Genomic DNA, 26,336 nt, shown 5'->3' on the forward strand with positions numbered 1-26,336 from the left:
AATGTTTCCCAAGCATTTAAGTGTGTTGTGTTTGTAACTTCTTTTAATAATCGTAAATTTTTATTAGAGATTGTGTGTCCAGATTCAATACAGTGATTCACCACAGCAGATTTTTCATTTCTTCCATATTTTATGTGTGCAAAGTGTTCTTTGAATCGTGTTTTAATGTTTTAATAACCATACATCCAAATTGTTTACCATATGTTATTATAAAATTAATTATTATTACAAAAATGTAAACATTTGATAATTTGTGAAGTGCCTGATGATGGAATTTTTGATTCAGAAAGGCCTTGCACAAAATAAAAAATTATATATTGGAAAATGTCGTATTCCTTTATCTAGTGATACTACAATAAATAGTTATTCCAATGCTCCAAGATTCTACAATTATTGAAGTGTTTGTTTCTTTACACATTAAGTACTCCTCTTGTATTATTGGAATTAGAGGCGGGATACAATGCGAATGTAGTGTAAAAAAAAAACAAATCAAAAAAATACAACACAAATAAAAAAGAACTGCCACCTGTTGTTACTTCCATAGAGAAACAAACTCATAGTCGTCCTGTGTTTGTGGTACTACTTATTTCAAGATGACAGTTGTAATAATTAAACAACGTGATTGTGTGAACATTCCTATCGACGTGTCGATGCTGATGCAGAGTTATCACTGTCACCGGCGCTGGCACAGCGAGATGGTGACATTTATCTTATCTATCACCATCGACATCTATTAATATTTATCTGTTTGGCTTGTCAGATGCAGCAGAGCAGCCATCAGCCAGTCTGTTACACAACTCTGGATCCAGTTCCAAGTAAACGTCACGCAATATTCTGAACACCAGTTCACTTCTTTCTACGGAACGAATTCTCTCTTCTTCGTAGAAATAGTTTCAATAAAGATGAGAAGATTAGATTGTCGAAAACCTGGAAGCTTATGACAAAGAAGGCCTACTGGTCCGATTGATCGTTATTGGTCAAGCTTCAACCAATCACGACAGAGTCCGCCCCTTTTATCACGCGCGGAAGTGTATTATTGGTTTTACCTGTTTTATGTTGTTATTCAATGTAATTGGCTCTCCACAACGATACCTAGGGCCCTCGGCTTTGACGTGCTCCGAAAAAGATATTCGGCCTTGGCGGGGCCCCTGATGGCCCGGGTCCCGGTAGAATTCTCAGAGAAAACCGATCTGAGTACGGGCCTGGTCATACTAGAATATTTCAGGATTGGAACTGCGTTAACATTTTTTGACCTGGTGAATATATTCCCAACATATCTTTGTTTTAAACTTAGCGGGTTCATAAACTCTAATAACGTACTTTTTCACAGAGTTCACTTTCTGAAAAAGAAATTTTCGCATTATTATACAATTCATTGTACTGAGAACCTAAACTTGTATAGTAACTTATTTGGTGCGTATTTTCGTTTAGTTTTTAATTAAAATTAATATTTGCAGTTAGTTTTATTCAATTGTCGATGTTTTAATTAATATTTTTATGATTTTTAATGTAAAAATTAATTGTTGCAGGTACTGTTGAAAAAAGATTCCTTTAAGGCATTTGTAAGTATTTATAAATCATTTTAGTTTTAATACTGTGTGAAAACTATTAATTTAGGTTACATTGCTTGCTGTCTGCATTGCTGTTATATAAATCTGCATGTCTTGGTGTAAACAAACTAAAAATGGGGACATCCATACTACACCATTTCCACAAATGTTTCAACTCGCTATTTTTGGGATAAAATATTGAAAAATTTAAAAAATCTACCGCCTCTACTTTTCGTTATGGATTAGAAAATTGTCACTGTTAACAATTTTGAGATCTCCGCTCGCCAAACAATCCACAACATAAGTTTAAGAAGTGTATGTTGATGTTTGCACAATACAGTTGATGTTGTCAGAGACGGGCGCACGCAGTTCTTTATTCACCACTCAGTGAGCCCGCTTCCTACCTTCTACATGCTCAATTAGTCTCCATCGACAAACACCCCCACACGTGTCGCACCTGCCGTTACACTGTCAACCTTCACTTTCCTCTTTACTTTGTCCCTCTTGTTCAGTTTCGTGTACACACGTGTTGTACATTAGTCTCTCCATCGACAAACACCCCCACACGTGTCGCACCTGCCGTTACACTGTCAACCTTCACTTTCCTCTTTACTTTGTCCCTCTTGTTCAGTTTCGTGTACACACGTGTTGTACATTAGTCTCTCCATCGACAAACACCCCCACACGTGTCGCACCTGCCGTTACACTGTCAACCTTCACTTTCCTCTTTACTTTGTCCCTCTTGTTCGGTTTCGTGTACACACGTGTTGTACATCAGTCTCTCCATCGACAAACACCCCCACACGTGTCGCACCTGCCGTTACACTGTCAACCTTCACTTTCCTCTTTACTTTGTCCCTCTTGTTCAGTTTCGTGTACACACGTGTTGTACATCAGTCTCTCCATCGACAAACACCCCCACACGTGTCGCACCTGCCGTTACACTGTCAACCTTCACTTTCCTCTTTACTTTGTCCCTCTTGTTCAGTTTCGTGTACACACGTGTTGTACATTAGTCTCTCCATCGACAAACACCCCCACACGTGTCGCACCTGCCGTTACACTGTCAACCTTCACTTTCCTCTTTACTTTGTCCCTCTTGTTCAGTTTCGTGTACACACGTGTTGTACATTAGTCTCTCCATCGACAAACACCCCCACACGTGTCGCACCTGCCGTTACACTGTCAACCTTCACTGTCCTCTTTACTTTGTCCCTCTTGTTCGGTTTCGTGTACACACGTGTTGTACATTAGTTTATTCTAGTTCACATTGATCTCCAGTTGTCACTGGATATCCGAACACATATGCAATTTTGTTTCTTTAAGAAAAATTGGGGACTTAAAATACAACTTGTACTTCATTCTGTGATTAATTAGAAAAGATCCCCACAAATATTGTGTTAAAATTCAGTCGGTCCATATTGCGTTTTAACTATCATACTTTAAAACAAATATCCTAACATGGATTTACTTATGAAAAGTTACTGATTGCACGTAACATATTGACCAAACTCTCCCAATCAGGCAATTTGATATAAGAGAGTTTGCACTTGATTTTATGAAGATTAATTAACGTATTTATTATCAATTTCTTTCCCAGCAATTTTATTATGATGGCAGGAGGAAAAAGTAAAATTATGCCGTGATTAGTCTGAGATAAAATATGGTATAAGGTTGTAGTTTATGAATATTGATTTCCCTTTTGAATGGTTTAAAAATATACATTTAATAATATTAAATTGTATAGTAAAAATTTAACGTACAACCTTCACCATACTTATTAAAATACTTTTTTGGATTTGTTCGAGGATAAAACACATTTTCATGCTCTTTTCAAAGGGTGGTAGAAGGGGGTAACTTAAAATTTTCAATTTGCAACCCCTATATTGTGACATGTAATTTTAGAAGTCTATTCACCAGAAACAATGACACGAAGAAAACATTTCCACAACGTTCCTACCAAAAGCAATGGGCAAATCTGTAGGGACAATGTCTTGCGCATATCAACACAATACATTCTTGGTCATTTTTTTTTAAAGTCAGGTGCCCAACTTAACCCAGAACGTAATTACACTCTATATATAAATTGCAATGTTTGATACTACCGAAGGGAAACGAGCCCATAGTTCTTTGTGTGTGGTACTACTTATTTTAAATTTAGAGGTATCTAATGTTACTCTATCAACGAAATTAAGGGGGTTTGGTATGCCCTATCCTTCCCATGTTATTTTGGCCAATTTTATGTACCTTTTTCTCAGAAACCTTTAAAGCTATCATCATCAAACTTTAGGACACTACTATTTAGACCTTTGTTAACATTTAGAGCGGAAGACATTATAAAAATCTATTTTAAATTTTTATTACAAAAATTATAAATTATAAATTATTTTACAAAAAATTAATAAATTTTTTATTTACAACAAATTAAATAAAAACTTCTTTTTTTTAACTTTGTTCCGCTCTAAATGTTAACAAAGGTCTAAATAGTAGTGTCCTAAAGTTTGATGATGATAGCTTTAAAGGTTTCTGAGAAAAAGGTACATAAAATTGGCCAAATTAACATGGGAAGGATAGGGCATACCGAACCCCCTTAAGGATGTATGGGAATGTGGTGTATAAAAAAAATTTAAAAAAAAACTTTACCACCTGTTGTTACTACCATAGAGAAACAAACCATAGTCGTTCATAGTTTGTGGTACGGTACTACTTGTTTCATGATGACAGTTTTAATAAGTAAAACAACGTTTCGCCGATTGTGTGAATATTCCTATCGACGTGTCGATGCTGATGCTGGTGCAGAGTTATCACTGTCACCGGCGCTGGCACGCCGAGATGGCGGCGTTTATCTTATCACCATCGACATCTATTAATATTTAGTTGTTTGGCTTGTCAGATGCAGCAGGGCAGCCATCAGCCAGTCTGTTACACAACTCTGGGTCCAGTTCCTAGTAAACAGCACCCAATATTCGGTTCGACATACATTTCGAACGTTCCAGTCCATGATTTCATAATTTTATGTAATTTGTGGACGCATCTAAGATTGTATATTTTTATGTGCATGCATGTTATTGGAATGGAAACTTGGTCTATTTTGGTGTAAACAAACTGCTGTTGCAAAACTCTGTGAAGTCCGCATACACGCCATGATTCCGTTTCACCCAGCAAGTGTATAAGTAACCTTTATATAAATTCCATTGAGATAATTAAAACCTTTTCAAGTTTTCTCAGGGTTCATAAGCACCTAATTGTAGATTAATCCGAAATTAATTTACTCATTAAACACATCGAACACCTGGACTCCGCTGGTTATAACCCCCTGTGGCCACTCAGAATTTGTGCGTGTAAATTTCATTTCCAAAATAATTTTAGTTTCAAAAATTCGTTTGCCCAAGTTTACTCGTTTTAATAGTTTTTGAATGTGTAAATTTTGGATACGGCGTTTAAAATTTCCCAAAGGTTGCCTCAAATTCAAAGATCTGACATTGCTATAAGATCCATGTACGTGCCTTAAACGTTATTAGGTATCATAAAAACCTATTACAATGTATTAGTCGTTCAAGGATGTATTCAATTGTTAAGGTTTATTACCATGGATATATATTGTTTATACATTACACTTTTTTATTTTTCGGTTTAAAGTTTTCAATGAGTTTAAAGGTATTTCGTGATTTCTAATATTGAGCTAATCGTAAAAAATAAAATTTAATTAGAATTAAATTTCAAATCACCGATGTTAACATAGTCATGGATGTCAAGTTTTCATAACCAGTGCGTGAGTAATATATGCCTAATGTATTAACCCATTCATTCTAATTAGTGCAGTGTAATTTTTACTAATACACGTTAATTGTATGCTTGTGTTAGCTAATATCAAGTCGGGTCAGTAACAGACTTGTCAGCTAATATTGTGGGCATGAGTCCTTCCTGTGGATTCAGATATGGTACGAAGAGTGTTGCAGTGGTCCTCCTCCGTAGACTAATGGAAATAGTTTCGGCTCTCTAACTGAGAGATCACGGGTTCAAATCCCGGGGAGGACCAATCAGGAATAAACATGATAGCCAGTGTTCAATGAAGCCGTCATACCTTAAAGCTGAGGCTTAAAAAAGAGGGGAAAAAGGGTTGCAGTTATCATTTTCAAAGTAGCAGTCTGTTTGCAAAGCGTCGAAAACCGGTATCTGTTTTCGTTGTATCATTTGTATATTATTAGCTTAACGACACAATTTTAAGGACTAATACCTGCCGGGTAGTGAGTAACTGTAAAACTGTTTCAGCCAATGAGATACAATCGCCATTATCAGTTTCCTGATTGTCGTTAGTTGGTTTACGTGCGACACAATATTGTGAGTGCAGACTTTAGAATATATATATATATCGTGTTGTACAAAGTCAAGGCGACGGTTGTAAGTCACTGTGCGTGCGTGTAAACAGTAGGGTAGGGCGGTAGGTGCGGTACGCGCTCAGTTGTTTGGTCGTCTGCGCCCCTAGGAATGGGGTCAAACACACGCCTTCCTTATTGATTCGCCCCACTAACTCGTCTACCTATTAGTTAGTCTGCGTTGCCATTTCACCCCTAAATCGCCGCTCTGGATGCTCGCTTGCTATATCGTACATCGTGTTGTACAAAGTCAAGGCGACGGTTGTAAGTCACTGTGCGTGCGTGTAAACAGTAGGGTAGGGCGGTAGGTGCGGTACGCGCTCAGTTGTTTGGTCGTCTGCGCCCCTAGGAATGGGGTCAAACACACGCCTTCCTTATTGATTCGCCCCACTAACTCGTCTACCTATTAGTTAGTCTGCGTTGCCATTTCACCCCTAAATCGCCGCTCTGGATGCTCGCTTGCTATATCGTACATCGTGTTGTACAAAGTCAAGGCGACGGTTGTAAGTCACTGTGCGTGCGTGTAAACAGTAGGGTAGGGCGGTAGGTGCGGTACGCGCTCAGTTGTTTGGTCGTCTGCGGCCCGAGGAATGGGGTCAAACACACGCCTTCCTTATTGATTCGCCCCACTAACTCGTCTACCTATTAGTTAGTCTGCGTTGCCATTTCACACCCCTAAACAGCTCCTCTGGATACTCGCTTGCTATATCGTACATCGTGTTCTACAAAGTCAAGGCGACGGTTGTAAGTCACTGTGCGTGCGTGTAAACAGTAGGGTAGGGCGGTAGGTGCGGTACGCGCTCAGTTGTTTGGTCGTCTGCGGCCCGAGGAATGGGGTCAAACACACGCCTTCCTTATTGATTCGCCCCACTAACTCGTCTACCTATTAGTTAGTCTGCGTTGCCATTTCACCCCTAAACAGCCCCTCTGGATACTCGCTTGCTGTATCGTACATCGTGTTGTACAAAGTCAAGGCGACGGTTGTAAACGGTTGTCACTGTGCGTGCGTGTAAACAGTAGGGTAGGGCGGTAGGTGCGGTACGCGCTCAGTTGTTTGGTCGTCTGCGGCCCGAGGAATGGGGTCAAACACACGCCTTCCTTATTGATTCGCCCCACTAACTCGTCTACCTATTAGTTAGTCTGCGTTGCCATTTCACCCCTAAACAGCCCCTCTGGATACTCGCTTACTATATCGTACATCGTGTTGTACAAAGTCAAGGCGACGGTTGTAAGTCACTGTGCGTGCGTGTAAACAGTAGGGTAGGGCGGTAGGTGCGGTACGCACGTTCAGTTTTTTGGTCGTCTGCGCCCCTAGGAATGGGGTCAAACACACGCCTTCCTTATTGATTCGCCCCACTAACTCGTCTACCTATTAGTTAGTCTGCGTTGCCATTTCACCCCGAAACATCGCCCCTCTGGATGCTCGCTTGCTATATCGTACATCGTGTTGTACAAAGTCAAGGCGACTGTTATAAGTCACTGTGCGTGCGTGTAAACAGTAGGGTAGGGCGGTAGGTGCGGTACGCGCTCAGTTGTTTGGTCGTCTGCGGCCCTAGGAATGGGGTCAAACACACGCCTTCCTTATTGATTCGCCCCACTAACTCGTCTACCTATTAGTTAGTCTGCGTTGCCATTTCACCCCTAAACAGCTCCCCTCTGGATACTCGCTTGCTATATCATACATCGTGTTGTACAAAGTCAAGGCGACGGTTGTAAGTCACTGTGCGTGCGTGTAAACAGTAGGGTAGGGCGGTAGGTGCGGTACGCGCTCAGTTGTTTGGTCGTCTGCGGCCCGAGGAATGGGGTCAAACACACGCCTTCCTTATTGATTCGCCCCACTAACTCGTCTACCTATTAGTTAGTCTGCGTTGCCATTTCACCCCTAAACAGCCCCTCTGGATACTCGCTTGCTGTATCGTACATCGTGTTGTACAAAGTCAAGGCGACGGTTGTAAACGGTTGTCACTGTGCGTGCGTGTAAACAGTAGGGTAGGGCGGTAGGTGCGGTACGCGCTCTGTTGTTTGGTCGTCTGCGGCCCGAGGAATGGGGTCAAACACACGCCTTCCTTATTGATTCGCCCCACTAACTCGTCTACCTATTATTCTGCGTTGCCATTTCACCCCTAAACAGCCCCTCTGGATACTCGCTTACTATATCGTACATCGTGTTGTGCAAAGTCAAGGCGACGGTTGTAAGTGACTGTGCGTGCGTGTAAACAGTAGGGTAGGGCGGTAGGTGCGGTACACGTTCAGTTTTTTGGTCGTCTGCGGCCTGGGGAATGGGGTCAAACACACGCCTTCCTTACTGATTCGCCCCACTAACTCGTCTACCTACTAGTCTGCGTTGCCATTTCACCCCTAAACCGCCGCTCTGGATACTCGCTTGCTATCGACATATGTTTGTTTGGCATTCACCAGCAAATTGATTCCGTAACATAATGTCCGGCATAACATACTCAGTCTACGTGTGTATCAATGATAAGATCTCATTGTATAATGGGACTTGATGTATCAAATATCACGGCCTACTTGTTTGTTGAAGTCTCCGAGACTCCTCTACCTGGAGGGTGGCATGTCATCAATCCTTTTGGCAAATGAAGACGTGTATATTTTCTTGTATGAAGTTTATATATTCGCAACACACAACCATCCTGCTGAAGTTGGTCCCAGAATTGTGTATCCTCGAATAGGGTCATTGTCCAGCATCCACATTCTTCGCTGACGTACCTCTAATGATTCCTAGATCAGTTACGTTAACTGGAAGACATTGCCATCTCCCTATTCGTTTTCATACAACTGTGCGCTTGATTTGACAATGATTGATTTTGGTCTGGTTGCCACTGATGTTGAAATGATGAAAAGGGCTCGTCTTGAACGTCTTCGTCGTTGATTATTTTTAGATCTCTTTAGACGAACGTGGACTCCAAACGCCATAAGTTTTGTTAGATTTCATACACTGCTCTGAGCGGAGCTGAAATGGAGCTAAACCTAACATTTGTATTGAATCAACCTCTTCCACCTTATACCTTGTGGTTTGCAATATTAAAGTTAACAGAACCTAAGACCCACCTAAGTGGTGCAAATATCCTCGACTAGATCTAACGTCAGCTGAAGAAATTCCTATATCGTTACTCTAGTTCATATTGTTCTAATAGGACTTAATGAACCATGGTACCGCTACGGAAGGCAATATTGTTGTCATATCGATACCGCTTCTTAAATTCTTACTAGTTATTTGTATGGGATAGAAATCATAGATAACGGAAATATTCAATAATGACATTTTTGTATATTTTTTACAATTGACACGTTGAAATTTAAGTTGCGATCCAGACCAGCAAGGGTGTTATTCTCATGATGGGCGAGCTCAGTTATTTTACTGGGTTATACGTAATAGTAATCGCACAAACACTGCGTCAATTCCACTTTTTCTCTTACCACGTATTGTCTTTATCTGTACCTACCGATTCATTCGAGACTGTACTCAAGCGGTTGTAGATTACAATATTTGGATATTAAAATCTGAGATTACAGTGGATGACTAGTACTTGGGGATTGGAGGCTTGTCGACTCCAATTCTTCCCCAAACACCATATTATACTACACTCTATACCGACCCAACCATACTATGCTCACGGGTTTGTAGACTACTTTGGATATTAAATTCTGAGACTGACTTGGTTATTGGTACTTGGTTATTGGAGACTGACAGTGGATGACTAGTACTTGGGTATTGGAGGCTGAGATTGACAGTGGATGACTAGTACTTGGGTATTGGAGGCTGAGACTGACAGTGGATGACTAGTACTTGGGTATTGGAGGCTGAGACTGACAGTGGATGACTAGTATTTGAGTATTGGAGGCTGAGACTGACTGTGAATGACTAGTACTTGGGTATTTGGGGCTGAGACTGACACTGGGTGACAAGTTCATCAACGAGGGTTCTGTCTACTCCAATTCTCCCCCAAACACTAAACTATACTACACTGTATACCGTCCCAACCATACTAAGTTGATATCTGTGCTCAAGGGACTGTAGAGTACAATATTTGGGTATTAAAATCTGAGACTGACAGTGGATGACTAGTACTTGGGGATTGGATGCTGAGACTGACAGTGGGTGACAAGTTCATCAACGGGGGTTCTGTCTACTCCACTTCTCCCCTTACCCCCGCACTGTGCTGTCTCTAGCTTAATCGATGTTTCTTGAATACAGTCTCAATGTGAACACCATTACAATGTTCAGAAAAGATAAAATATTAATATAACGTTGATTTTAACAGAAGTAACAAACTTATGTTGTCTATCATCATTGTCTAAGTTTGTGTGTTTTATCCAGTAATCACCGTAACTGAAATACTAGGATAAATACTGCCTTTTACGTAGGCCATATTTAAATTTACAATGTCTCTAAGGAATATGAAAATAGCAATTACATGTTTTGATGCGCTATTTGTAATAGATTGCTAATTATTTATTAAATGTGGTTGCCAATATTAAATTGAAATTGTCTTACAAACTGGGGCCAAACGTTGAATATGCTGCATATCGAAATGTCAATCTACATTTTTAATACTGTTTAAAATGAAAAACATTGTCCTCAATTGAGTGTGGCTTTTTGTAAAAATGGTTGTCGGTGTAACAGTGTAGTACTTGTACAGAGTCAGATATTGATTTTTGCTCTTGCATAGAATAAATTGTAAATACACATAGTATTATTTTAGATTTGTCTAAGACCTGCGGCGCACTGTTATAACCAAATATTAAAATTCAATTGTTATAAAATGTGAATATATTTTTAATTTTCAGTATTTAATGGCATACAATTTATGAGAATTAACTAGAAACCCAAGTAATAAAATTTAGTTTTAATTGTCTTAGATGTTAATGTAATTTACAAATTCTTGATGTTTTTTTTTAGAAAACTTGAGATCTTAAAATAATATATTATTAAATTGTAATATCTTGTAATCCCATTTAGTTTTATTAAATTGCTTATATCACAGTGGTATTGGTTATTACAATTGTTTTTTTTTAATCATCAAATTTTAATTTTGTCATAGAAATCATCTAATTAATGGTAATTATATTTGAAATGTCGGGTACAATACTGTATATCTTTGCTGGAGTAATGAAAATTATAATTATGTTTTGAAGCCAGGAATCAACCCTCCCCACCATTGCTATTTAATGTGTGTGGAATATAGATGTTATCAGTCTCATCAATAGATACTCTTCTGGGAATCCTTGTAAGAATATTGCTGAGAATTATTTGCGCCAATTGATGTTCACGAGGGAATATCGATGTTATTAGTCTCAGCAATATTCTTCTAGGAATCCTTAAAAGAATGTTAGTCTCAGGCTTCTTTGCTCAATGTGATGCACTTGATTAGCTGCAACAATATTCTTCTTAGTAGTCTCGTATGTATATTGTTCCCAGAACTAATTCTTCGGGTCAAGTAGTGGGTACGACGGAGTAACGATATCGTTAGCCTCAACAATGTTCTTCTTAGTAGTCTCGTATGTATATTGTTCCCAGAACTAATTCTTCGGGTCAAGTAGTGGGTACGACGGAGTAACGATATCGTTAGCCTCAACAATATTCTTCTTAGTATTCTCGTATGTATATTGTTCCCAGAACTAATTCTTCGGGTCAAGTAGTGGGTACGACGGAGTAACGATATCGTTAGCCTCAACAATATTCTTCTTAGTAGTCTCGTATGTATATTGTTCCCAGAACTAATTCTTCGGGTCAAGTAGTGGGTACGACGGAGTAACGATATCGTTAGCCTCAACAATATTGTTCTTAGTATTCTCGTATGTATATTGTTCCCAGAACTAATTCTTCGGGTCAAGTAGTGGGTACGACGACGGAGTAACGATATCGTTAGCCTCAACAATGTTCTTCTTAGTAGTCTCGTATGTATATTGTTCCCAGAACTAATTCTTCGGGTCAAGTAGTGGGTACGACGGAGTAACGATATCGTTAGCCTCAACAATATTCTTCTTAGTATTCTCGTATGTATATTGTTCCCAGAACTAATTCTTCGGGTCAAGTAGTGGGTACGACGGAGTAACGATATCGTTAGCCTCAACAATATTCTTCTTAGTATTCTCGTATGTATATTGTTCCCAGAACTAATTCTTCGGGTCAAGTAGTGGGTACGACGGAGTAACGATATCGTTAGCCTCAACAATATTCTTCTTAGTATTCTCGTATGTATATTGTTCCCAGAACTAATTCTTCGGGCCAATTAGTGGGTACGACGGAGTAACGATATCGTTAGCCTCAACAATATTCTTCTTGGGATGTTGTCTTTCCAGAGTGTTTTGCTTCAAGTGATGTGGCATGTAGGAAACGAAATTGTTATCTTCAAGGATATTCTTGGAATCCTTGTAAGGATATTGTTCTCAGAACGTCCCTTACCAAGTGATAAGCACGATAGAAGGTTTATACTGTTGGTCGCAACAAAATCCTCAACTATTTCTTCTGACAACGAAACGAATTCGTAGCTATATAAAACTGAACAGGTAGTAGTTTTTGTGATCATGTATAGACAAAGTGGTGGTTGTATTTTCGTCAAAGTTCGTACACAGCCAGCAAATTGTATGTTTTATTCCAGTGAAATCTTGAGCCCGAAGTTAGGCGTCTCTGTCCCCAACACGAGCAGTGTTCAACATTGATCCTGTCCCCTCTTCTTGTTTCGAGTGCCATTTAGGGTTAGGGGTCCACGTGTGGGGAGGGTGGGAGCGAGCGTACATCGTGCCTCATAGTTTCAAAGAACTACAGTGCTTTGATGCACCGAAGGCACAACAAAACCGTCTGTTGTATCAACTATATTCATGGCTTCATAACCTTTTTTATCCCAACTATACACATGAAACAGGAACATGAAATTTATTATTTATTTGTTAAAAACGTTTGTTGCGAACGGGATTATATGTAACAAATCTCGTTATTCATTTGGAACACTTCACCGTTAAAATAACCTATTTTATTACAACAAAACTACAATCATTGTGAAAAATATTTATTATAGTGCAGCGCTGTTTATTTAAAATTCTCTTTGAAAACATTGAATTGTTTATTTAATTTGTCTCAATGCATATGGAATAAGTGATATATTGTTCTGTTGTATGATAGAGTATGCTGTTATGTAAATAATAAAGTTACTTACTGCAATGCGTATAGAAAACAATTGTAATTTGTTTTAGGATGTCCATTAATAAATTCGTTAACATTGAATCAAATAATGTTGCACTGTTTAAAATTGTTTTCAACTTGTTTTATATTGAGTATTTAAATGTTGGCATGAATTCATAACCTGTGATATAATCTTTCTTCATTGGTATCTTCGTCTTGTTTTTGTTTGTAATGATTCAAGAGATCTATAACTGGTGACATTGTTGGGACGGGAAAATGTGAAAATTAAAATCCTCTGCGGAGGGTCACTTTGCATGATGATTTGAAAGTCTTTCCTCCTTGGATAAGTGCTGGTAGAAACTTTCGCTCGATTAAATGTGCAAATGAAACATTTATAATGTCAAACTCAACTTGTGGTGTCTGAAAAGAACAGTGGAAACGTGTGTATACGTTGACCTTGTTCATAATTATGGCCTGTCAAAATAACTTCAAACTCTTAATCGTGGAGAAAATGTTTTTAAGGATTTAAAAATATACCTCATCAAGACTTTCGATTTAATGATCTACTGTACAAATCAACTAGCGGAGAGATTCAAGTGTGCCTAATGGATAGTATCAGTGCTTACTTGGAGGTAGATGAAATGTGGTTTAAAACAATATGAATATAACAATTGTTATAATGTAGGTGTTGTACAGGGATATTTAAGTATCTACTCGTATACTATATGTTGTTAACCCTTACAGTGCCAACGTCTCGATTAGACTGTGAGGAACATCTAGATAGTGTCTAGTAGCCAAAGACGTTGGCACTCAACAGTTAACGTTCGAAGACGACTACCAACATTCGAGTAACAACGTCTTCGTCTGGACCAGCTGTACGGCTTCCCTCATCAGTGACCTTCCTCTGACAGTATTATGCTACCAGCGTGATAGTCATTTAAGTTTTTCGGTATTAAAAAATACTACAAAAAAGTTCAATATAAATATTCCAAGTTTGGGTACGCGGTGTGGAAAGAAATGCATAGAGGCTAGGTGATAAAAACGACCGCACGTTTTATGTTATCACTTAATCGAATTTATTGATAACATAATTCAATATTATTCAATTAATATAATATAAATTGAATTGGGATGACTATAATATAGTCATTATTAGCATGATAAACAGGGGGGATTGGCGGGTCTTGTCGGGGTTTATGAAAGAGGCTTGGAAAAAACGATGGGATTTGGTACAGGAATTTAATTTTTAACAAACGTTTATTTAATTTGAAATTTTAATGCCTTGCAGTTGAAAGCCACCTCGCCACTCTTTAGCACATTTAACACGCCACAAATTACTTTTTTTTTGTAATTTGTAACACAATTGTGTTTTTTTTTTATTTTAACATGCAACATGTAAAACTTTTAAGTTTTTTATGTTTTAAATTGTATTATTGTGTGCAAATTGTAGGTTGTAGTTACAATAGTTTTATCCAAGGCGGTAATGATATTGCAAATTTGTGTTTATTATTTATTTTTATTATTATCTGTATATATATATACTATATATATATATATATATATATATAAATATATAAATAAATATATATATATAGTATATATATAAATTAAGTTTGTGTATCGTCCTTTATGGAATCGCAAAATTTAGACAGACCATGATGAAAATTTGTAGTATATGTATTTTTTTTCCACAGGATAAGTGATTGTAATCTTGCCCATTGATGTAACCACCAACCAAGCGCGCTGCAAAGAAATAAAAGGTTTCAAAGTCGCCTCACACTATAAATTGCAATACAGAGACAGTTACGTATAATTTCCATAGCCAAAACACTATTTTGAAAGGGGCGCTAAAGTTATATTATGAATAGTTGACTTTCCCAGAGCCCGGGGGTAGGGGGGTGTATGGATTGGGTATGTGGCAATGGGCGTGGGTGGGGGGGGTGGGTATGGGGTGTGGTGGGGTGGGGGGGGTGGGACGGGAGGGTGGGTGGGGGGGGGGTGGTGTGTGAGGGGTAGGGGCGTGGTACATGTGGGCTCAGGGGGGGGTGGATTCAGTGGCAATGTCTTCACTCCGAATTGCTGGTGTATGGGTGGGGGGGTGGGCGGTGGGGTGGTGCGGTGGTATGTGGGGCGGGGGGGGGGGGGTTGTGGGGGTGTGTGAGAGGTGGGGGTTGGGTGGGGGGGGGGGGTGGTGTGAGTGGGTGTGGGGGGGTTGGGTGTGGGGGAAGAGGGAGGCGGGGGGTGGGGGGGTGGGTAAATATATAATCTTGCACATGTTTGTGTCTTTTTACGATACAATTTCTTATTGAACTTGAAGAGTTTGAGTGTTAGACCACTTATAAATAAAATACATGTAACGTGGCACAAAGGCTATAAACATAAATAGTGCATCATTGAAGCAAAAAAACGTTCTTTTACCTCCTAATGTTATTTTACAGTGAACGCGATTTGCATGAAATTTTGAATTAGGCTCACCTTACCCTTAACTTACAAAAGTGAAAATGAATCTGAACTCCGCCTATTATTTTTAAGGGTGTAAACATACCCCTTAAGGAAAAATTCGACACTGATCCATTTTTTCGCTAGAAAACATATTTAAAATAGTAAGTTGTGGTGAAATTTAAAAAATTAGTTTATTATAACACAATTACCTCATATTAAAATCATTTCAACCCCTTTGAACATCTTACAACCCTTTCAAAACAACCCCTAAAAATGAAATACTCACAAAAAAATAACTTTGGTATGATATAAAAAGAATGTAATTAATAGAGTTAGTAATATTTTATATTTTCTATAATAATATCAAATTTTAACCCCCTTTCACCCGTTGAAAACTACTCCTTGATAAAAAAATTGTAAAAATTTTTTTTTTATAAAATGGAAAGGATTTAAATATGTTCTACACTCCTCGAAAATGAATATCATAATCTTAAGCTTTTCAACCCTTAAAACTACCCTACTAAAACATTAAATCTATATGATTACATTAATATTTAAAAATAATTTTCATTTAGAGTAAAAATTGCCTATATAATTGATAAAATATTTACAAATTATACAAAATTTACTCATATGTGTTATATATACATATAAAAGAAAGTTGGTAATGTTATTCATGCCTACGTTTTGCCCAAAAAATATGAGCCATATTATGTATATATACACACATTACAATAGTTTTTGGGTCCTCTAATATACTGCGTACTATCACATTGCTCAAAATATCCACAGTCCAAAATTTATCATTACTAAGTAGAAAAAAATATGATAAGGTGTTTTGACCATAACTCCTTCAATTTCATGCTATCACAATTTATAAAAAACCAATGTAGAAGTTAATTAAGAAGCTACAACCATCCCATCGTTGCAATATATAGTAAAAAAACCTTTTTCCTCAACAAACGGTGAAGGGTTAAAGGGCTTAAGAAGCTGAGATTACGCTGCCGACGCGCTCTTTAAACAATCATATTTCGTCAATTTTTGTTTTACATGAAAAAAAATCAAAAAAATCCAAATTAATTGTCATAAATATACCTACACTCTATAGTTTATCGTAACTACCCTTTTATTCGTATGTGTCGTCATTTTTGATGATATTATGAAAAAAGTTTGTTTTTAAAAATTTGAAAATATTATTTTAATCGTGACTTTTTTTGAAAATATGTTTCCTGAATCAGCCAAACTGATGCAATCTATTAAACTCTTCATAAAAAAGCGTTGATTCTATGTGGAATAACGATTAATTTTAATTTTGGTGAAATGGCACTTATGAAAACCATTGAATTAAAAGAAAAAACATTAGATCTCCTTTATTATTTGCAATCACTGCTCACGTTATTTTACGTTAAAAAGACTTTTATAGTGCTCAATTTTAAATGCTTATTTCAAGCACTATAAAACTCATGGTTTATTAGAAAGCCTAAAATGCATTCTGCCTCGCCGCTAGATGTGCATTGAGACCACATCGATTAAATTTCAGACCACAAAAATTAAAAAACTGTCTTTGATTTTTAAATCTAGCTTAAAATTCGCACTCACCCGGTAAAATAGCTTTATACAAAAAGAAAATTGTTCATTGTTTACCTGCTATAATTGTGTTTCCCTTATAAAAATTTTCTATACAACGTATATTTTTGAGATATTTGCAAAAATACCGATTGAAAAACGTGAAAACAATTGCGAATTTTCAATTGCCAATAACTTGAAAAGTATTGGATTTTTCGAAAAACGTTAATAGAGATAGATATTTGACTTAAAATTATGCCTTCTATCCGTATATCCGAGTTATTTTGAAAAAAATAAATTCACTCCCGATAAGGGTGGCAACCAGTCCCCCAGGGTGGTTGCGGAGTTCAAATCATTTTCACTTTTGAAGTAAGGGTAAGATGAACCTAATTCCAAAATTATAATCAATTCGGTCACAGTAAAAAAAAACGGACCAACAATGCCTTCAATGACTGCACTAAAACATAGCCCAAAGATTTTCTTGATCGTGGCAACAAGGCCAAAACTCTAACATCGGCGTTGTAAGTATAATTCAATTAAACCAGAATTTCACATACAAAAAAGCGTGCAAAGCCGAATGGAAAACAGCTAGTTAATTTATACGATTTTGAAAGTACTTTCTGTATTAGTATTTTATAGGTACCTAAATGAATATTTTACTTTATAATTTAATACTTTTCAGGATTCGGAAGATGATGTGTTGTTATTGTTAAAATCGTTATTAATATAATCTTTATTATTTAATGAACAATACTGGAACCTTGTAATAGCCAACCCAGCAGACAGCCCATAGGCCATTGCTGTAGAGTGTTTGTTTGTACTTGGTTCCATGCTTGGCACCTGATTATTCAATTGTTTTGTTTTAAATAAAACACTTTTTCTTCTTCTAATCAGTGTGGAGCAACGCGAATAATCAGAAAAAGAGTAATCTATTTAAAAATTATCTGACTAGAAGGTAGATTATTAAGACAAGACAGAGTGGCAGGGAACAACAAGACACGTAAAGTTGAAAGTCCAGGATGCCGCCGGTATAAAGTGGTGCCAGACATCATAGACCACTTGTTGCCGCCGCGCCGCGACGTTCAGGAGAATAACTTATTCACGCTCATCTCCGTCGCAATAAAATAAATTTAGTAGCGAACTTTTCTCCTTGAAAAGTGTTTGCATGTTTGGATGAATAATTTTCCATTTTAGATGAGCTTTACAGTGCGGTAAATCGCCGGTTAACGTCGCTTTTCACTGCGGCGCCGGACGTAACTGTCTGAATAAAATGGTCCGCTCGGAGTTGTTCTCTATAAAGAGTGCAAAGATATTTCTATCTTTTAAATCCCACGCTTCGTAGAAAGGTATAAATGTAATAGCTGAGATAATGCATACGTTATGTTGTAGGAAATATCGGAACATTTTAATGGCGTGGCTTGTAAAGCAAATCAATTTTGGCCCAAAAAGTATTTTTTTCAGTATTGGCAATAATTTACCACCGAGAGACATGACCACTAACATTCGAATCCTTTGCAGCAGTGGTACCTCATGAGCGGTAAGTCGTACTTTTTTAGTAGCCGAGAACCAGTCTGCACTATTTAAGCTCCAAATCCAAATCAACCTACATGGTATTTAACAGCCAGAGAATTTTAAATAAATCCTCACCATCGGTAATGATTGGTGAAAAATCGTTGATCGAAACATATACCATTAAATTACTCGGTATCAACATAGATTGTTGTCTGTCCTTGATTACGCATTTTGAAAATATTTGTACAATAATTTCGTCCAATATACATTTGCTAAGACATTATTAAATCACTCTCCTAATCCCTTATTGGGAATTGCCTACTATGGACTAATTTTTCCACACATATCTTATGGAATTACACTGTGGGGTACTTGTCCAAATTCATATTTTCAAAGATTATTTATATTACAAAAGAAATCTGTTCGCATAATCAATGACTTAACTTCCCGAGAGTCGTGTAGAGAATCCTTTAAGGAGCTCAAATTACTGACATTGCCTGCGCTGTGCGTGCTTGAGACGAGCATGTTCTGTCGTTTCAGGTGTACGTTGGTGCAAGGTAGGGATGTCCATGGCTATAAATACAAGAGGTGGAGAAAACTAAAGAGTGGCTCAACACAGACTACAGCTTCATAGCCATCTCCCATCTCAGATGGGTGTCAGATTTATTAATTGTTTACCAGAAAAAATCAAATCTATCACAAATCAATCAAAATTCAAAAAGGCGCTGAAAGAATATTTAATATAAAACACATTTTATTCCGTGGGCGAGTTCCTGGAACTCAGCAACCAACATTGTCAGAGCTGAAAGATGTGGGGAGCTGAAGGGTGTGCGACTCAGTTGATCTTCCAGATTTTAAAAGATGTGTATAAAAATGTGCAGTTATTTATAGGATGCATTTTTATTATTATAATTAATACTTATATGAAATTTTTATATAATTTTAATTTTGAATGCTTTATACATGACGAAGCTTATTGGCTGAGAAGTAGGATTAGTGACGCAATTCATACAATTTTTTATAATTGTTAAATAATGACAATAAAGAATTATTGAACTGAATTGAAGCTACAACCTAGTTTTCTCGAAATTGATAGAAACATTTTGACGAAGAAAGAAATCGATCGAAAGCCACGCTAATTTTGGTGAACGTAGAAATGAGAGGGTGTCAAAGGGTTTAAAATATGAAACTATAATTGTGTTAACAGAGTATATTTTTTCTGCCTGAAAACGGTTATAGCCGACTCTCCGACACGTACATAATATCTTTATCGCCGTCAACAACTAGGTAATGAGACATAAAGGCGCCACTTTAGGCATTTGTAAATGGTTCGTTTTAACTTTGTCAGTTTTAAACAAATATTATCTGAGGATAAAACTATCGTTGCATAAATTTAACCCTTTTGATAACCGTCTCATTTATACTACCACCAAAATTAGCGCGGTTGACAATACTTTTCATTCTTAAGGGAAATTTATTTAAATATTTTAAGAAAGCCGAGTTGTTGTGCTTGTACCAGGCAATAGGCCCTCGGCTCTCGAACTATACAGACATGAATAATGCGGTTGATTCTGACTGTTTATAAATTATTACTGGCTGTGGGGCGTGCGGTGCCACTGCCTGCTCAGGCGGTGAAAAGACCTTATTTATAAAAAAAAAATGTCAAGAACCGATTTCGGTGAGCATATTCTCTGCCCTTATCCTATTAACATTACGTGTGATTTTCTGTATCCTGGCATCTCAGGTGGATTAGATTGAAAAAATTAATGTAATCCAAATTTCAATAATGCTAACCAAACGTGCATCTATTTAATGGTTTTGAGGGGGGAAATCCTAAAGAAACTCCTGGACAGGTCGACAACGCGTTATATTTTCACTTGTGGAAGATGGTATGACCAGATGCAGCCCTTTAAGGGAGTAAAAGAGCGGTGATCTGCGCCTAGAGAATGTTGTAGGCACAATGCTCCAAGTAGCACTGTCGGCAGTGGAACATTGCTGATGGCTGAAAAGGATTGAGCTAGTAGCTCTCACTCTGGATGGTGGGATCTTTGCCATGTCTGCCTTGTAAATATTATAGAAGTAATGCTCCTAAGTAGCACTGTCGGCAGTAGAACATTGCTGATGGCTGAAAAGGATTGAGCTAGTAGCTCTCACTCTGGATGGTGGGATCTTTGCCATGTCTGCCTTGTAAATATTATAGAAGTAATGCTCCTAAGTAGCACTGTCGGCAGTAGAACATTGCTGATTGCTGAAAAGGATTGAGCTAGTAGCTCTCACTCTGGATGGTGGGATCTTTGCCATGTCTGCCTTGTAAATATTATAGAAGCAAAGCTCCAAGTAGCACTGTCGGCAGTAGAACTCATTGCTGATGGCTGAAAAGGATTGAGCTAGTAGCTCTCACTCTGGATGGTGGGATCTTTGCCATGTCTGCCTTGTAAATATTATAGAAGTAATGCTCTAAGTAGCACGGTCGGCAGTACTCGTTGCTGATGGCTGAAAGGGATTGAGCTAGTAGCTCTCACTCTCGATGGTCGGCCTTTCTGAAAGTTTAACATCAATTGGCCAGATGTCAATCGATGACAGACTAGTTTCTTATGTTGAAAATGAAGGTTTTAGTGGGTAGGACTCTGGAAGGGAGTCCGACGTGACTTAGATGGGTTTCAACGCTCTCCCAGTATATCAAAAAGGGACAAAAACAATTAATTTAAAAGTAGTCAAACAAAAATGGAAGTTAAGTTTTTAAATAGTCGGGATATTGATGGATATGCTAAGTGTTGCCCAGTGTTAGCGCCGGTTCTATCCGGATCTGACTGTCGCTTGTATGGACAAAACAATAGCGAAAATTTCGAATCTTCCGTGAAGAATGTACATTTTTTAACAAAATTCCATAGTAAACATCCAAACAAAATTAATTTATACTCCGCTTCGTCTCTCCCGCAAACTGCGATTGGGCACAGAAAGCCACAGTTTTTGCTCCTAGTGTTGAAAACTACTATTTTGCACCTATCATATGATCGTAACTAGAGAGGTCCTTAAGACGAGATGTAAGACGAGATGTAATCCAAGAAGGGAACTAGTGCACAGTAAAGTGTTCAACGAAAATCTTTTCGCTTGTAACTTTAAAGTCCTTTACGGAAAAGTAAGCTAAAAGTAACTGTAAGATCAGACCAAAAACATTTGAACAAAATTTACTTGTCTACCCGTTTAGACTTTGTCTTGTATAGGCCAGCGATAGCACAATAACTGAAACCCAGCCTCGGCTCTATCCACTTGTATCCAGCACTGTTTACCACATACCAACAGAAAGTCAATCGTTCTCGTTCACGAGTAAGCACTTCAAGGCAGGTCAAGCCCAAAATGAGGCAACAGTTCTGTTTCCTTTGTCCACAAATTGATATTTTTCCGTTGGATGTTGGGAAACCTTTGACTTATTAACATGTAATATTTCGCCAGATTTCCCTAATGTAGCTCGTCAAAAATTGTGCACCTTCTAATGTGTATTCTTTTATTTGGCTTAGTTTCCAGCTACAAAGGCCATTATAATGGCGCTACTGAAATATTAAGAAGTAACAACGTACTTTATACTTAACGTATGTTATAAATAACTGTAAACAATTATAAAAATTGTGCTTTTACGTTGAAATATTTTTTTTTTTTTTTTCAATTAATTTCTTGGTTCACTCGGGCCGTGATTGGATTCAACAATGGAATTTTGAACTCTTGAGACTTTGTTATAAGCCACACCGAATGTATTTAGTTATATCTGTGTCCCACTAAGTCCCTGATAGCGGAGTGGTTAGCGTCTAAGTTCATCATCCTCAGGGTCCTGAGTTCGAATCCAGGTCTTGGCGTGGAATAGTTGCAGGTTAGCAAATAATTATCTTAGGTTATCTCGAGCAATGCAATTAAAGTCTCCGTGCGAGAGGTCCAGAAAATCTGCCTACAAAAATCTATCCCGTTCCTTTCAAGTCGATCCACAATTCAATGCGTTCTTATAACTGATCAATAGTGTGAACGCTGCTCTACAAATGTCAATTCGTTGTACAAAAGTGAAATAAAACTGCTGTTCGATCGTACATAACACTCATTTGGAGTTCCCAGTGGTCTGAGACTTCGGACTTTGGACCTGTGCAATCGAAAAGATTTTTTTTAGTTCATACTCGTATATCATGCAAGTATAAGCAGTTAAAAGTGTTTTTCTTTACTGTAGGCCTATTTAGCGCAAATTATTGTTTTGTAAACTGATTTTGTAGTGATCAGTTGAAATAAATTATGTCAATCAGCTGGTACTGTATACCAATTCACACTTGACAACTAAATGACGAGACGGAGACGTGGAGAGGGAGCACCGCTCGAGAGCGGAGTTCAATGTTCGCGGTGAACTGTTTGTCGGCTCGGAACTGTTGAAACAAATGATGTCAATCATCTGGTACTGTATACCAATTCACACTTGACACAACTAAATGACGAGACGGAGACGTGGAGAGGGAGCACCACTCGAGAGCGGAGTTCAATGTTCGCGGTGAACTGTTTGTCGGCTCGGAACTGTTGAAACAAATGATGTCAATCATCTGGTACTGTATACCAATTCACACTTGACACAACTAAATGACGAGACGGAGACGTGGAGAGGAAGCACCGCTCGAGAGCGGAGTTCAATGTTCGCGGTGAACTGTTTGTCGGCTCGGAACTGTTGAAACAAATGGATGTCAATCATCTGGTACTGTATACCAATTCACACTTGACACAACTAAATGACGAGACGGAGACGTGGAGAGGGAGCACCACTCGAGATCGGAATTCAATGTTCGTGGTGAACTGTTTGTCGGCTCGGAACTGTTGAAACAAATGATGTCAATCATCTGGTACTGTATACCAATTCACACTTGACACAACTAAATGACGAGACGGAGACGTGGAGAGGGAGCACCACTCGAGAGCGGAATTCAATGTTCGTGGTGAACTGTTTGTCGGCTCGGAACTGTTGAAACAAATTATGTCAATCATCTGGTACTGTATACCGATTCACACTTGACACAACTAAATGACGAGACGGAGACGTGGAGAGGGAGCACCACTCGAGAGCGGAATTCAATGTTCGCGGTGAACTGTTTGTCGGCTCGGAACTGTTGAAACAAATGATGTCAATCATCTGGTACTGTATACCAATTCACACTTGACACAACTAAATGACGAGACGGAGACGTGGAGAGGAGCACCACTCGAGAGCGGAGTTCAATGTTCGCGGTGAACTGTTTGTCGGCTCGGAACAGTTGAAACAAATTATGTCAATCATCTGGTACTGTATACCAATTCACACTTGACACAACTAAATGACGAGACGGAGACGTGGAGAGGAGCACCACTCGAGAGCGGAGTTCAATGTTCGCGGTGAACTGTTTGTCGGCTCGGAACTGTTGAAACAAATTATGTCAATCATCTGGTACTGTATACCGATTCACACTTGACACAACTAAATGACGAGACGGAGACGTGGAGAGGGAGCACCACTCGAGAGCGGAGTTCAATGTTCGCGGTGAACTGTTTGTCGGCTCGGAACAGTTGAAACAAATTATGTCAATCATCTGGTACTGTATACCAATTCACACTTGACACAACTAAATGACGAGACGGAGACGTGGAGAGGAGCACCACTCGAGAGCGGAGTTCAATGTTCGCGGTGAACTGTTTGTCGGCTCGGAACAGAGTTGAAACAAATTATGTCAATCATCTGGTACTGTATACCGATTCACACTTGACACAACTAAATGACGAGACGGAGACGTGGAGAGGGAGCACCACTCGAGAGCGGAATTCAATGTTCGTGGTGAACTGTTTGTCGGCTCGGAACTGTTTGAAACAAATTATGTCAATCATCTGGTACTGTATACCGATTCACACTTGACACAACTAAATGACGAGACGGAGACGTGGAGAGGAGCACCACTCGAGAGCGGAATTCAATGTTCGCGGTGAACTGTTTGTCGGCTCGGAACTGTTGAAACAAATGATGTCAATCATCTGGTACTGTATACCAATTCACATTTGACACAACTAAATGACGAGACGGAGACGTGGAGAGGGAGCACCACTCGAGAGCGGAATTCAATGTTCGTGGTGAACTGTTTGTCGGCTCGGAACTGTTGAAACAAATTATGTCAATCATCTGGTACTGTATACGATTCACACTTGACACAACTAAATGACGAGACGGAGACGTGGAGAGGGAGCACCACTCGAGAGCGGAGTTCAATGTTCGTGGTGAACTGTTTGTCGGCTCGGAACTGTTGAAACAAATGATGTCAATCATCTGGTACTGTATACCAATTCACACTTGACACAACTAAATGACGAGACGGAGACGTGGAGAGGAAGCACCACTCGAGAGCGGAGTTCAATGTTCGCGGTGAACTGTTTGTCGGCTCGGAACAGTTGAAACAAATTATGTCAATCATCTGGTACTGTAATACCAATTCACACTTGACACAACTAAATGACGAGACGGAGACGTGGAGAGGAGCACCACTCGAGAGCGGAGTTCAATGTTTCGCGGTGAACTGTTTGTCGGCTCGGAACTGTTGAAACAAATGATGTCAATCATCTGGGTACTGTATACCAATTCACACTTGACACAACTAAATGACGAGACGGAGACGTGGAGAGGAGCACCACTCGAGAGCGGAGTTCAATGTTCGCGGTGAACTGTTTGTCGGCTCGGAACAGTTGAAACAAATTATGTCAATCAATCTGGTACTGTATACCAATTTCACACTTGACACAACTAAATGACGAGACGGAGACGTGGAGAGGAGCACCACTCGAGAGCGGAGTTCAATGTTCGTGGTGAACTGTTTGTCGGCTCGGAACAGTTGAAACAAATGATGTCAATCATCTGGTACTGTATACCGATTCACACTTGACACAACTAAATGACGAGACGGAGACGTGGAGAGGGAGCACCACTCGAGAGCGGAATTCAATGTTCGCGGTGAACTGTTTGTCGGCTCGGAACTGTTGAAACAAATGATGTCAATCATCTGGTACTGTATACCAATTCACATTTGACACAACTAAATGACGAGACGGAGACGTGGAGAGGGAGCACCACTCGAGAGCGGAATTCAATGTTCGTGGTGAACTGTTTGTCGGCTCGGAACTGTTGAAACAAATTATGTCAATCATCTTGGTACTGTATACCGATTCACACTTGACACAACTAAATGACGAGACGGAGACGTGGAGAGGGAGCACCACTCGAGAGCGTGAGTTCAATGTTCGTGGTGAACTGTTTGTCGGCTCGGAACTGTTTTGAAACAAATGATGTCAATCATCTGGTACTGTATACCAATTCACACTTGACACAACTAAATGACGAGACGGAGACGTGGAGAGGAGCACCACTCGAGAGCGGAGTTCAATGTTCGCGGTGAACTGTTTTGTCGGCTCGGAACAGTTGAAACAAATTATGTCAATCATCTGGTACTGTATACCAATTCACACTTGACACAACTAAATGACGAGACGGAGACGTGGAGAGGAGCACCACTCGAGAGCGGAGTTCAATGTTCGCGGTGAACTGTTTGTCGGCTCGGAACTGTTGAAACAAATGATGTCAATCATCTGGTACTGTATACCAATTCACACTTGACACAACTAAATGACGAGACGGAGACGTGGAGAGGAAGCACCACTCGAGAGCGGAGTTCAATGTTCGCGGTGAACTGTTTGTCGGCTCGGAACAGTTGA

The sequence above is a fragment of the Homalodisca vitripennis genome, chromosome 4 (assembly GCF_021130785.1).
Source record: "Homalodisca vitripennis isolate AUS2020 chromosome 4, UT_GWSS_2.1, whole genome shotgun sequence".
Taxonomy (NCBI): Eukaryota; Metazoa; Arthropoda; class Insecta; order Hemiptera; family Cicadellidae; genus Homalodisca; species Homalodisca vitripennis.